Source organism: Corvus hawaiiensis, chromosome 4 (assembly GCF_020740725.1).
Source record: "Corvus hawaiiensis isolate bCorHaw1 chromosome 4, bCorHaw1.pri.cur, whole genome shotgun sequence".
In the NCBI taxonomy this organism is placed as follows: Eukaryota; Metazoa; Chordata; class Aves; order Passeriformes; family Corvidae; genus Corvus; species Corvus hawaiiensis.
Window position 1 is genome coordinate 33,703,581 of NC_063216.1, and position 15,720 is coordinate 33,719,300.

At 37.7% G+C, this 15,720-nt stretch overlaps 2 long non-coding RNA genes across 2 annotated transcripts in view; both read right to left on the reverse strand.

The window, feature by feature from the left end:
* LOC125325307 overlaps nt 1-15,720 on the reverse strand; it is a 221,711-nt gene that overhangs the window by 133,697 nt on the left and 72,294 nt on the right. The window lies entirely within an intron of this gene.
* Nucleotides 8,804-11,559, reverse strand: LOC125325308. Its single transcript, XR_007203276.1, has 3 exons — nt 11,392-11,559; nt 10,458-10,595; nt 8,804-9,203 (listed from the first exon to the last, which is right to left on the reverse strand). It is a non-coding gene; the product is annotated as an uncharacterized LOC125325308 (long non-coding RNA).

The following is a 15,720-nucleotide window of genomic DNA, read 5'->3' on the forward strand; positions in this document are numbered from 1 at the left end:
AATACAAGAATGGTGTAACTAAGGTAATCACTCCTCCAGTATTCTGCACGCAATGCTATCCAAAATCAATAGTGAGAAATATCACTAGGTAAAATGATACAATGCTGATAGATTATGTGTTGATTTACATGAACATCAACATACTGGGAAACATTACAAACCATTTAATCTACCATCAGAGTAGAGAACATTTAGGAACGAAAAAAGACCAATAGTGCTTCATACACAATTTGGCTTTGGGGACCAGATGTGTTATAGCTTCCATATGTCTCAGCCTACTAAATGCATTTTTAATGGCAAGTTCCTGCAGAGCAAAATCTGCACAGTTGCTTGGGTAGTCTGTCAAAAGGCAAAATTTGCCCTGAACTTTATTTCAGTGATGCTTCTGCATGTTCTGGGAGCCCCACAGAGGTCATAGAAGGAACAGAAGCATCAGATTCAAACTATAATAAGCCTTTTTGGACATTCCACCAATTTCTAGGGCATTAAATATAGATTATTGTTCTTATGACTCAGTATTTCTGGCCCTACTGATTAAGCATTTTGAAACTTCCCCTAGACAGTGATAGATCATTAGTACTGGAGCACTGCCAGACCAATTACACATTTGTCTATCAGACCAATACCGTTCCAAGAAATTGTCCCTCAATCAACAGCACTCTGGGTGCTAAAGTTCCCCAGGCCTTTCAAACTTCAAACATTTTTTTCTTGTTTTCTACTGTCTCTGAAGGGCCCAAAGATCCCCAGTGGAATGAAACCTAGCAGAGTCCTACATTTCATTGTACAAGCAGAAGCTCAGGACAAAAAAGGCACAGAATACTCTTATATGAAAATTACTTTTTCCAACAGGAATGAAGGGCAAAGCAAGCGTTAATTGGTGCACACAAATGTGCCATTTGGCACATAGTGGTATTGGGATCTTTTCTGAGTTCCCTGACATGTATTGTTCATTAAGCCAACATAAAAAACCCCATGTTTTGTATGATAACTAGCGTTCCTTCAATTTCAACAGTGTTTCAATGATATAAAGGTCAAACTTCTATTTTGATAAAAATTATCCAGATGTAAAGGACCTAAACTCTAATTGAAATCTAGTAGGACTTAGAGTTAAGAAACACTGCCAAGGAGAACACCTGAATGCGTTATCACCAGATAGGTGAGCCATTATAAGCTTTTACAGGCACTTCACCGAATCACAGAACAGAGCTGGAAGGGACCTCTGTAGATCATCTAGTCCAACCTCCCTGCTAAGGCATGATCACCTAGAGCAGGTTACACAGGATCCAGGTGGGTTTGGAATGTCTCCAGACAGGGAGACTTGACAACCTTCCTGGGAGGCCTGTTCCAGTGTTCTCAACTTAAAGATGTACTTCCTCATGTTCAGGTGGAATTTCTTATGTTTTAGTTTATGGCAGTTACTCATTACCTGGTTTCTGGGCACCTCTGAAGAAAGTCTGGCACCATCCTTTGAGATATTTACATGTATTGATGAGATCCCCTCTCAGTCTTCACTAAGCAGGCCCAGCTCCCACAGTCATTCCTCATTAAAGAGATGATCCTGACCCCTGATCAGCCCTAATCCACTGGACCCTCTCCAGGAACTCCTTGTTTGTCTTTAACTGGGGAGACCAGAATTGAACACAGTACTCCAGCTGTGGCCTCACTAGGGTGCAGTAGAGAGAAAGGATAATATCCTGTGACCTGCTGGCCACACTCTTCCCAGTGCACCCCAGGACACCACTGGCACCCCTGGCTCCAAGGGCACTGCTTGCTCATGGTCAGTTTGTCATCCACCAGGACTCTCAGATCCCTTCTTGCAGAGCTGCTCTCTAGTAGGTCAGACCCCAACCTGTGCTGGTACTTGGCGTTATTCCTCCCCAGGTGCAGGACCCCGCACTTGCTCTTTTTTAACCTCTTTAGGTTTCTCTCTTCCCAGTTCTCCAGCCTATCAATGAATGGCAGCACAGCCTTCAGGTGTATGAGCCACTGCCCCAGTTTCATATCATCAGCAAACTTGCAAGGGTACATTCTATCCCTTTTTCCAGGTCATTGACAAACAAGTTGAATAAGACTGGACCCAGTGTTGATCTCTGGGGAATGCTGCTGGCTACAGGCCTCCAACTGGATTCTACTCTGCTGATCATGACTCTCTAAGCTCTGCCATTCACCTAGTTCTTGATCCACCTCACTGTCCGTTCATCCAACCCACATTTCCTGAGCTTACCTGAAAGGATGTTTTGGGAGACAATGTCAAAAGCTTTGCTGAAGTCAAGGTAGACTCCACCACTCTCCCCTCATTGATCCATCCTGCCATCCCATCATAGAAGGCCATCACACTGATCAAGCATCATCTCCCCTTGGTGAAGCCATGCTGAATACTCCTGAAGAATAGTCTACACTTACCCAGGTTTGTAGTGCAAAGGCAATTCAGTCAGACAGAGTACTCCAGATCTGCTGCATGTTACCAGGGTGTGCACACGCTGTTCACTGCAATGACTTTTAGCAACTTTAACTTGATTGCACACTTGATACCACAGAGTAATAATTATACATGTCTAAAAACATGGATTCAAGAGGTAAGCTATTGATCAGTCATGTAAGAGTCATTTTAAATACGGACAAACGTTAACACAGAAGTTTCAGTGAACTTCTTTTGCTACCAGAAAAAAAAGATTAAATTAGGACACACGAAGGGGTAATCCTGTTGTCAATTCTCAAAACAAACAAATCTTTAAACTCATATTTTTGTAGTCCCTAATAGGGTTAATCACATGAATAAATTTCAAGGCAACCTGAAGATTCCAGTCTGTAAAGGCAGTTTCATGTAGGAAACAGATTTTCACCTTAATGCATTGTCATGGGTTATAAAATAGATCAAATTCCACTGCAAGTCAAAGAAAAATTTTACTACTTTTTGAATGTCAAAGATGGCTTTTTCCTTATCTACCACCTGCAATAAAACTCCATCTGAAGTACCTTAGAGAACATTCAACCTCTAATTGTTATTTTACTGCTTCTAGAATCCTGTAGTGAGCAATCATTGAATTACTGTCAGTGATGATAAGTTTTCAAACAAATACCCTCTTAAAAAAGCCCACATGCATATTTCATACTCAGAAAAACTCAAGCACCTTAAAACTCATGAGGAAAATAAAATAGTTTCAGATACAATGTTCAAATCAACCACTAGATTTACAAGATACCTCAAACAGACTTACACTACTAAATACAAGCTTCTTTGCAAGTGATTTAACATTACTGTGTTGTCTCTTTATTCTGCAATTTCCTCTATGCTGGAGAAACTTCACCATTTTGGACCTGCAAAGTTCTGTGTTCAAACAAGGATGTGCTTGTGTATATCAGACTGAGTGATGGGGACGTCAGTTAGCCAACAATTAGGAAAAAAAGCCCCAAACAAGGACTTTAGCACAGTTGATAATTATCCTGAAATTAAAATTCAACACCCAATCACTCTTAACCTCAACAGTGTAAGGGACATACATGGAAAGAGAGATCATTTTGGGGGGTTTGGTTGTTGGGGTTTTTTTTCTTGTTTGCTGCAATGGAGATATGTTCCTCTTTTTATACTGGCTTAAAAAAAAGACCTTGTTATAAACAATTTTTCGGGGGGATAAAAATAGGAAAAACTCCCAGCACACCTGCTTCACTAGTCAGAGAAGGCCTTTCTAAAACGAATATTGCAAATTTCATGTTAAAGTCACATGATTATTCAGCTGTCCTCACAGTAAACCTGAATTCCTGTTTCCTCTGACAAGTATGGTTATTGGAAATTAGAAAATGTATAAATTTTATCAAAGACAGACTTTGTACTTGTCACACTCTTCTAAAGTATCACATCTGTCAGACAGAGGTTACTTATTAAAGTGTTAAATCGAACATCTTACCCCAGTAACTACTGCCTTTCTCCTCTCTTGTCAATTCATTTATTGTTAAAACCTTCACGCATACCATATCTTAAATCTCTAAATATGCCAAAGACCACTGTAAAACATGTGTTTTGTTTCTTAAGGAAACTATGAACAGTGATAAAATTTTGCAGTAGTTTGGGCTTGCTTCAAGTACTGAAACAGATCAGAGTTGCTGTAGCATAATTACAATGAAATACTCTGAAACAGTATCTTTTAGATTGGATATAACACATTCTTTTCACTTAATACTACTTAAGTAGCATGACAGGCACATTACCTCAATTGATAAAGGCCAAGGCCCTGTGGAAATACATGGCATATGTATTATACTTAATTTTGCCCTCTCTCAAACGAAGTATATGGGTCTGAACCATCTACAGAAAAAAACCTTATGAAATGAGATACGGCTTCTAGATAAGTAATTAATACCAGACTAATTTCTTTAGAGTCATGGAAGAGGTAAACAGGTCATGTTTCTAGCAATATGCTTTATCTAAACCATAAGAATATAAGGTTTTGTTCTGAAGCAGGTTTTTCTATTTTATTAAACAACATGAAAACAAACCCATTTAAAAGTAAGAAGCAAATGGGTCAGACTGAATTCAAGTATTTCCCCCCATTCAAGAAATTGTGTGAATTTAAGAGACTGTCAACACTTAGCCTGAACATTTTGAAAACCTTCCTTGCATTCCCCTCTATCTACTTCAGTCTGGATAGGAGACATGAGACTTAGAGACTTGACTTCTCAGACTGAGTCTTAAATCTAAGATGATATATGTGGTGTTATTTTCAGAACTCTAGATTCCTACACACTTCTATATTGAAAACTGATTATTGTGTTTTAAGTCATAGAGATTAGATTTGCTTGTTTATTCAGAATTTATGTTCCCTGTGAACAAATTAACTGGAGTGGAAGAAAATTACTTTCTTGTTGACTTACCTAGACAACTCTTCAAAATTTTATTGAACATATAATGTTTTGTATTTATATAAATACCATCACTACAGTTTTACAGAAAAGCTTGCACCATTTTGCTTATATAAACTGCAAGTGAACTAGTCTTGCCCTCAGCATTTACCCTTCAAACTGTTCCAGCCAACTTGAAAAGGAAATGTAGTGCCGAGAGAAGAAACAATACAGAAGACCACCTTTTCAAGCAAGTAAATTCTAATTTTTCTCCCATTTAATAACAATGTCTCTAAAGATAAGTTGTTCAGAGTACACATGCAAAACAGCCACACTTATCTGAACTTCCCCAATAAGCTGATAACAGGACTGTTGTTAAAGCAGTCAAATGGATTTATAGGGTTTAGGAAATGCTTAAGCTAGAAGGATTAATTACTACTAAAGTGACTCCCAAACCATTCAATTTCATCAAATGCACTTTCTTTGATCAGATAGTCCTTGACAGCTGTCAAAATGTTAAGCTTTAAATATATCACTAAGCTTAGAACTACCTCCAGAGGATTTTGATTTTCTTATTAACGTCACTGTAAGGATGGCACTCTCAGCTTCATACTGATAATTTTCTCCTTTTCAACCATTTATTAGTGAATAAAGGTATAAGATAAAATGCAATAATGAAAGAAAGTCTGAATTAGAGTTTCAGAGTTAACAAAATGATCTGGCAAACATTAAAATGCAATTGATCAGATTATCACAGGTCTCACACAGTTCCCACAGCCTGCTCCTACTGAGTAATGACGATGTCTGAAAGGTAACAGGGATACAAGAGTTTGGTAGTGTTACAGCATGATCACTGTGACAATGCTCGTGCGATTGCATTTTGCTCAGCTATTCAGTCATTCAGGTAGGGTGCTTAAGTAGACTGCTGACATGTGAAAACACTGCTTCTTTGAACATTCTAAGTGAAGCACTTATCCTGCAAATGTCATTGTTATTTTGATCATGGTGCTCACAAAACAGTGAAGGGCTAATGGAAGCTCCAAGTGAACTCTATGCAATCCAAAACAAACAAAAAGGAAGTCTCTGAATTATTATCAGCCTTCTACTCCACTAGATTACAGAGTTTCAGCACAGCAGGATATCCTGCACCTTACCCAAAGCCTCATGCTAAAATAACAAGTTACTCTGACTTTCCTCCAGTTTTACTCAGCACATGTTATGCTTCTACTAAAACACACAAAACTACCTTCTCACAAAATTTTTTAACAAGTCTGTCCCCATTCAAGGGAGAAATTAATTTTAAAGCACCTTCTCAAGAGAGAAATTTAGGAGGAAAATTTACTGTTAAAAACTGTTTCTATACAAACTTACATCTAACACGTCACAGTTTTGTTCTGTATACAAATATCTTGATGCATATACACACTGATAAATTACAGACATTAAAATTAATTGTCCTGATGTGATGGTGCATCCTTAACTGGCTTATTCATAGCTACCTTAGTCATAACATTGTCTTTTTTTTTTTTTTTTTTTTTTGGGGGGGGGGGGGGGGGGGCTTGAGCATTGACAGGGAAACGTCTCCTAGATTAAAACCTGCCAGATTAATTTGTATTCCCTCATCTTCACAAAATCCCTTTGGTCCAAGATGCAGAAGTAGCAGTAGATGGATTTAATATACCAAAGACCACCTTACAACAAAAAGGAAAACTACATACCACAGGAAAAGATGAATATCTATCAGTGGAAAGGTAGAAATCAAGGCCCATTGCTGAACTTGCTGTAGCATAAAGACTATTTGAAAATTATGTTCTCTGACTATGAAAAAAACACAGGATTTTTGTTATTTTTTACAATGAGAACTATGAATACTTGCTTAGGATCTAACACTAGAATCAGTGGATCAAGATGAAAGAGAATTTTTAGAAAGCTACTCTAAAATGGCTTGGGAAAAAAACCCAGAATTGTTCAGATGAAAATTAACTTGCTGCCACTATCATTTGCAAGATTTGTAACAGAATTGTCTTGTGATTTCATGCTGTAGGATGCTAAGTGGAACCCAGTGTCCCCCACTGAGGTACCACACAGCCTTCTCATTGTGCCCACACCCTACCAGCCCCTCCAGCACAGGCTGGTCAGAGTCCCAGCTCCAGAGGAGTGGGAAGTCTCCAAGTGCTGCCATCCCCGAGGGCCCCTTCCACAACCAGGAGTTCAGTCCTCATCTTGACTGTTATGGAGACCGCAGAAAAACCCACAGGAAACATTGAAAACAACTAAGTAACAACCAGCTTTGCCCACATCTAATCCAGCAAATTCTCACTGGTGGAAATCTCCCTGATAAAAAAACCAACTTGTAAGTTTAATTTGCTGAGGTGACTGAAGAAAGTGTTGGAGACTTTTTGCTTGCTTTGCCTTAAAGATTTCCACTGAAACCCTGGATGAGGATAGTTTTCAGGCAGCACTAATGCTTGGGTACACACCTCTACCATCCTGCAACTGCTACCTGAAAGATGGGGGCAGATTTTGCTATAAGGCTCCATTGGTGTTTTGTCAGTCAAGAAATCCGCTGGAGTCCTGAATAAAACAAAAAAAAAAAAAAAGCAAAACACCTCCCCTCCCCCCCCCAAAAAAAACCACCCCAAAATAAACAAACAAGCACGAAAACAAACAAAAAAAACCCCACCAAACCTCACCAATACACTTTAGCCAGAGATTTTAAAAGAATGAAAAGAATGAACCTACCAGTCATGAATTCTTCTTGTAAAAGAGAAGGGTGTTTACCTCAGTAAAAAGGGATGGTAGAGACTAGAATTCAGATTAAGACATGACCAGATGCATGTGAAAGTAAGGAGCTGAAAAGTAAAAGTAGACCACATAGGAAAAAACAGTGCAGAAATAGATCATTAAAAGTCAATTAGCATCCCAAGGAGGAAAGACAGGCAATGAAGGAACAGATTGATAATTATGAACCGCGAAACAGAACATTAGGATAGCAAGATGATAATGCTGGCTAGATGAAAAAGAAAACTGTTAAAAATCAGCAAGTCAACAATGAAAGATAGAGAAAAACAAGATAAGTTAAAAACAAAACATCTGCAATATGTGAAAAAAATCCTCTGTGATTGATTTAGCATTTACTTTCTTAATTTCTAGTTTTATACTTTCTCTAGCTCACGGTATCACATACATAGAATCCTTTGCTCCAGCAAAGAAAAAAGATCATGATCGACCCTTGTGCAACAATCATTACAGCTGAATTTTGCTTTTCATCCTGAGAAACCAGTGGTGTTGATTTCACACCTTACACCTCCCTTCCCTGACACAAAGGTACCTATGCATGCAGCTTCACCATTCAGCCAAGCGAGTCTGAAGACCACAGATGGCCATGGTGAGCTGTGCACTCACCAACAGCACATTTATCTGTTCATGGCATGGCAAACTAAGCAGTTTTTAAAAAGCCCAAACAAAACCAAACTAGCATCACCACTGCCATCCTCACAAGTTTAACTCCCTCAAACAGCAAGCTATATCAGACAAGCTAAATGCTCATTCAGAATATGAGACCAGACAACAGGATAGGAACATGACCAATGCACTGCCTCAGCGGCAGGTTGGATTAAGTTGGATTACTTCAGCTGAGTCATGAAAACACATTTGAAAATCCTGCACATTTTCCTTGCCAGCTGAAGATCTGTCAATGAAAGCGTCATAAATAGGAAAACAATTAGAAGTTGAGTAGATTTCTGTAAGACCTTTGTAAAAGTGCATCTCACTGGCCTTATTCATTATCCACTTCTGTGTAATAAAAAGCCACTGGACTCCATGTACTCTTGATGAGTTTGTCACAAATTAACAAATTAAGTTAAACTGGGCTGTCTACATCTCTGGTCTCATTTTCAGTACTAAAAGCCTTCCTCAATAAACCTGACCACCACCTGCTACATCCTGTAGCCCAAGGTCACTAACACTCACCTGGAGCTCGACAGCTGGCAACTCTGTAAACGGCGGACACTTAAAGGAGCTGAATTGGTACCTGTGTTCTTTAACAGTCTTCAAAAACTTTCTATCCAGCCTCCACAGGAACAGAATGAGGTAATTACATTTAAAGTGGCCAACAGACTTCCCCTCGGCTGCTTTTTCCCTGTCCAGGAGCTGTTGACAACAAAATCTCTTCCAAGCTTCGAAAGCAAGTTTATCTTCAGGCTGCTGTAATGTTATCACATACAGAGTTATTGAGGGATTGGGTACTTGAAAGACTCTTGCAACAAGCAGGTGTCATTTGCTTCTTTTATAGCTTCCTTTACAGCTTTGGCCTGTAACTCTTCCCTGAGAACTCGGATAATGTCAGGTGTGCTGTCTGCAGTGGACTGCGGGTGACAAACAGGATGTGACTGAAATTTGTGTTCTCTTGCATAGCAGCCCATCTAATGCCAAAACCTCACGCACTTCCAATCGGCATCAGGCTGGGCAAGCAATGAAAATGGAAGAAACCAGGATCCTAAAGAGGCTTTTGACAGACAGTGTATTTTTGACAAATGAACATCTGAAGAACAGTACAAACATTTTGATACTACTCAAAAATAGCTCAAAGTCTGTCTTGAGAAGTATCAATAACAAAGAGCAAAAGCCTCCAGAACATAAAAGCTGTTGACAAAACTGTCAGTGCTGTGCAGCATTTGACAAGAAGTGCAAGAGCCAGCCTGGAGCTTAGAGGGAAGAAAATGAAATCCAGCACCCAACCCACAGTCACCCAACACTCACCCCTTAACCTAGAATCAAGCCTGACCCTCACCACTGCCTTGCCCATGCACAGACAGTAAAATCCAGCAGACATATTACATAGGCAAAACTGTCCTCACGACTATACTTGGATACAAAACCTTAATAAAAGATTGAGCATCCACTTTATACTAACATTACTAGATGCAAAACAAAACCTAGTAGGCTTTAAAGACAAAGCACATTTTCTTCTTGAATTTTACTTACACACACATAGAAAGAAACACTACAGAAGAACACACTTTGAATACCATTCCTGGTTTGAATACACATTCATTTCAGAAACATAAAGGAAAGGTTCCTTTCGTCTTTCTGGTCAATGACAAAAGAGAGAACTGACTAAATGAAACCTTATTTGCATTACAACTGTTAACAAAAAAAAAAATTTTTGCCATTGTTAATAAGCAAAAAGTCACAATTTTTCCTTTGTAGGTCACTCTTTTCTTTTCTTTCTTTTTATTAGAAAAGTGAAAATAGATTGGAGTGGAAAACAAAAATAGGAAAATTAAAAATTAAATAGTAATTTTCTGCTATTATCATAAAATTATAAAGAATAGTTTGAAAAAATCTGTTGTTAAAGACCACTAGGAAATGAAAAATTGCAACCAATTGTATAATGTTATCCACTAATCTCCTAAGATTCATACATTAATTCAATACATTCATCCTCTCAGTATGAACCTATTCTGTTGCTGCTTCTTAATAACCACTAGAATAAACATAATAAATTTACTTTAAATTTCAGCTACAAATCACACTCTACTATATCTTCATTTTACATTTTCAGGTTTCTAGAATATTCAAACTATTTCATAACATTGCTATATAAAGCTTTTATTTACCTCAAAAGTCCTGCAAAACCAGAGATTTCGTGGGGGGAAAAAAAGCCTTTCACATTCTTCTTCCAATTGAAGTTCTCAGTCTTGGATTCATTTTTTTTTTTCCCAGCAAGGCCTACTAGAGATACATCTCCCATTGCTCTGTATGAAAATGGAATATATTGAAAAGCTGATTGAAAATCATTTCTATGTTATAGGATGTGGTTTATTTTTAGGTGTTGATAGTTCAGCCCTAGTGTTTCATTCACATAGGGTTTTGTCCACTTGCATTTCTAAAGCTGGGCTTTATTTTGCTTTGTCACTAAAATGAAGCAGCAATCTTGCTTCTGTAGCCTAAATAACACAGAGCTGAGTCACAAAATAAGCTTCTGTTTGACTTCCTAGTTGTAAGGAGTTTGGGGAGTCTAACATTAATCTGCTTTGGTGATGGAGAGAAGAGGGAAGAGAGGATGTTGCTTTTGTTTATTATCATTCATATGACAGAACAGACTCAAATAATTTCAAATTTTTGTGCGCCTCCAATATTTGCAATACTATGGTCTACAACTTTGTTGTGTTCATCGTCATACTAAAAGCCCCAAAGTAATTGGTTCTGTATAGAAAACTAACAGAAATACAGCCTTTTCAACAACAAAACCTTTGATTTATCAATGTTCAGCAATGTGCAAGTACAAAGGGACAAAGATTTTACCTGAACAATAACATTGATGCTATTAAACAAATAAGAATAATCTTGATCAAGAACTAAAATTTCAGGCAAGTCTGTTGTCAAAATTCTGAGCAACTGAGAAGAAAGCACCAGAGGAAAAACTTGCCGCAAACCTTGAAAGATATTTTAACATCCCTTATTTACAGATAAGGAAATTATGCACAGATGTTATACCTAAGGAGGATATGTACTTAACTGAGAATAAACATCCAGAATTAGCAAGCTCACCTCTGAATAGATATTGCAGAGAAGCACTCAACCCACACCTGTGTAATTGCATCAAGCAGATATCTTAGGTGACGGGCTTGTTGCTAGGATTCCTAGGGATCTCTCTCAATGTGCTCCTCACTTTTTCAAGCCAATGATTTGACTTAGGATGCTTTCAGAGAGAACTTGCTTGCCCTGTTTGAGGGGAGATATTTTTAGCTCACAGACACATTTAGAACGGACATTTTTGCCTACATAAATTCCTTCTATTTCTTTCTGCTGAACCCATGTTATGACTGGTGCATAAATGCCTCCTGGTTTTGCTATTGCAGCTGATGGAAAGGTGACAGTGGAGGGCAATAGAGATGTTTTACAGCATTTAATGCAGGCAGATTATAGTTCACTGGCAGCAGTGACATTACAAACCCTGAAAAGGAAAAGCAAAACACCTACTGCATGATTCAGCTGTTGGTTTTACCAAAACTTGCAAGCCTAGTGCAAGAAGATGGTCGGTGTGAAGGAATTAGATCATTTTCACAAACAGCAACAGCATCATGTAAGAAAGATTCCCATTCTTGGAACTGTGAGAAACCTGTCATGACCCACGTTAACAGGGACATATACCACACTTCCAGGGCTGGTCCATTCACTGTTAATAAGTCATGTGAAGAGATTTTCGGTTTATTCTACAGATATGCCAAAGATACTGTTTATGTGAATACAATTACATTGGCCACTAAGTGGCCTTCTGCACCTCCCTGAAGCCACCAGCTCCACAGGAATGCCTGCTGTTCTCCAAAGACACAACATATTAACACTAAAACATGATGAGAAAGGGAGGGATGCAAACATCAACATGGGGCACACGAAGTTGTCAGTACCAGTTTACAGAGGAAACCTAATAGTTACCGGCCTTGTTATTTTTGTTGTATTAGATCATAATTAGACAGTGTGTCTGCCCAAACATTTAAAGGAACACTGCCTTGATACATAAACATGTACTCCAGCATCCAACCACAACAGCTGTTCTCTTTGTGTTTTCTGTACTAGTAGTAGAGCATCTGCCAAGCATGCAGAGCGCTAGAGGTCTGTGAAAGGTACTATGCACACTAAATCCCTGTTTGTTCCTCTTCAAGCAATTCCAAGAGAATAAAAGATATTTCTATCTTCACACACTTTACTTCTTGTTGCATGTCAGTTCTTTCAGATTACAGATCATCCAACATTTTAAGCATTAAGCAAGGATTTTTCACAGTCTCTATGCTCTCATCCTCCAAATTATTAAACAAAACCTGCTGTCCTAGACACAATTTTCTTTCTACATTAGTAATATACAGAGATCTCCGGGTTCCATGCTAACTATAACTTATCATATTTCTAATAATATAATTAACTTTTCCAGAAGTACCCTCTCAAACATTCTGAGAAAACTTTATAGATGACATATGAGTGTGCAAAGGACTTAAAAGGGATTATACTACAACTTATTATTGATTCCAAATTAATCTTTGTTTATGTGGAAGATTTTAAAAAGTAGGAAACAAATTTATTATTCTAGGCTTTCACATTGCCCTGGACTAACAAGAGACTTTAACCAACTCCCATTTTTTAATTTTCTGCTGTAATTTCCTTTATATACTACATTACTGTGCCTTCTTTTCAGGTGGATCTTTACCAATTTTCTATTTTTTTGTGATTTTATCTGCCATAAGAATGTCTCCGACATTTCTGACCATTTCTTTTTCCCTCTGGATCTCTGTGATTTCCTGACTAGCCATCCTAACAGTATTTTGCAAGTGGAAGTCCCTTTTTGCTCCATTAGACAGGTATGGATAAATTCTGTTATTTATCTCCCAATGGTCTACATAGTAAGTACATCACTGTTGTTTTGTCTGTTTAAAAATCCAAACTCATTCTGAAAACTACACCAGAAGACAGTAAGGCCAGTATATAATAACTTCTCCCCCCTAGCAGCATATTCTTTTGCTACCTAGAAAATAATTAGCACAACACAATCACATATTTTCTGTATAATAAACAAGTGAGTTTCATAGGAGAAAATAAATTATATAATGAAACATTAGCCACTGCTTAATTACAGTTTTTATGTAATGAAGTGCTTTAGGAGGACCTCTGTTTCACTACTCCTTGTCTGAAGCAGTAAAATCACACTAGTTATATAAAAATCTGGGGCAATTCGAATTACTCATCTATTTTGTTAGAGTTTTGAGGTGGTTTTTATATACAATTTTCAAATTATAACACTGGTAAATTATCATTTCGAAGAACTTTTTTTCTCAGAAAGACATACAAAAGAATAAAACCCAATTATAAAAATGAACTCATTGGTATTGTCTAGTTACCACATTAAAAAGTCAATGCACAGCATGAACTTAATACTTAAGGATTAAATACATATAAAACATTTGTAAAAGATACCTTACTTCAGGTAAATCAACACACCTGGTTTTCATGATGACCTTTTGCACATGTATTTTTGAAAGCATTCTGTTTGCAAGCAACATGAATTCAAACAGGCCACAAAATACAGTATCCTGATTCCAAAACTAGCTTTTAAACAGATGCTAATTAAGTGGTTATCACTGAATGTTGAGACTGTGCCAAAAAGCACTGCAAAAGTTGACAGCAAAGCTCACAGCAAAATAGCCTGAGAATAAAACCTGATATTCCTCTTCACAGTTCCCTGCTAATAAAAGCATTAACGTAAGAGCACATATGAAGGGAAGTGAGGACCTCCTGCTGCCTCTCTGATACGTTGTTGGTGGCAAATGGGCAATTTCCACACATGTGGCAATTTACTAGTGTTACAACCCATACCCAAATGCCTTGAGGCACTGACATGCCAGTCAGGAGAACAGGATCAGCATTAACATATTATTATGAAAGAAACAGCAAAAGGGAAAAGGGAAAAAAACCCACTCTGAATGAATGCTTCAGTGAAAGTTTCTTTGTAGACACGTTTTTAGAGGCAGGATCTGAAATTTCATACTCTCAGAGGCACAATGCAATTCACTCTTTTATGAAATATTAAGCCAAGGCATTAACCCTTCATTTCCCTATGACCATTCCTCTGAGTTTGCCAATAGCCAGATTCACCCAGAATTAAGCAAGCTGGCAAAAGTAAATAACCTTGTTATGAAAGGAAATGCATATTGTAAAATAAACCAAAAAAGTTTGCAAGACAGGGTACTGGACTCAGTCAATACCATATAGGAGTTCATGAATAATTCAAAATATCCTGTGCTTCCCTTACTGAGGAAAATACCACAGGAGAGAGAGATCCATTTTCCCTTTGTTCATTATTTATCACACCATAATGTCTGGGAACTGTTTACCTTTCTCTTTTTAATGTATAACTCCAGATTATATTAATAAGACCCCAAAATATCTATCCCACTTAAATACAGACTCTTGAATTCCAAGACATACTGTAAAGTGTAAGTTGCCTTTGTTAAGAAAGCTAGATTTTTTTTATATATTGCCAATTAGAGGTGCTGAAAGCAACATCTAATACTACTGCAGGTAAGAGGAGGTACACTGTTAAAACTTTTAGAAGTTTATCTAGACTTTGCAGTTTGTTCACTTCATATCATTCATAACTTGACTGTAAATAAGTGTATTTTTTTCTTTTTCTGTGAAAAACACCTAATCAAGTTCCAAACCTGCTCTCCAACTCAAAAAGTAATTGGGTAGGGAAAAAAACAAAACAAAACCACACCACAAATAATGCAATATAAATTTCAAGTTCATGAAACATTCCTTCTGCTCAGGAGCCAAGCAGACTATTTTACTTCTTGACAGAATGTTTTTTCCCCTTAAATTCCATACATGAATTTTATTCTTTATCAAAATGGAGAAAAAATATGCACGTACATCCCTCTGCATAAGCTTAGAGTTTTATGGTTTACTGGACTTCAATGATCAATTACATTCTCTTCTAAATTGTTCTTTCTAGGCCACACACCTCTCAAATATACTTGGGACATGTGCCTGGAGTTGTGCTGTGCAATAGCTCAAGACACGGTCCTTGCCACTTCCTGAACAGATAACACTTTTTACTGGTTAGCAACACTCCATCACATTTTCCTAGAACAGATACATCCATGTACCCCAATGGCTGATAGATGATTCAAAAAGTAAATGTCTTTCCTCTGCACTTTCTAAAGCAAATGTCAGGTGGCTTTCACTGTTGTATGATTCCTACTGGTTCAGCACACAAATAGAGCTTCACATCTCTTCCAATATTCCTATTGCTTCCTAAATACTGAACCTGTTTGATGAAGCTGTGCTAAGCAGAGCTGTAACAAGCATGGGCACAGGTACACCCTA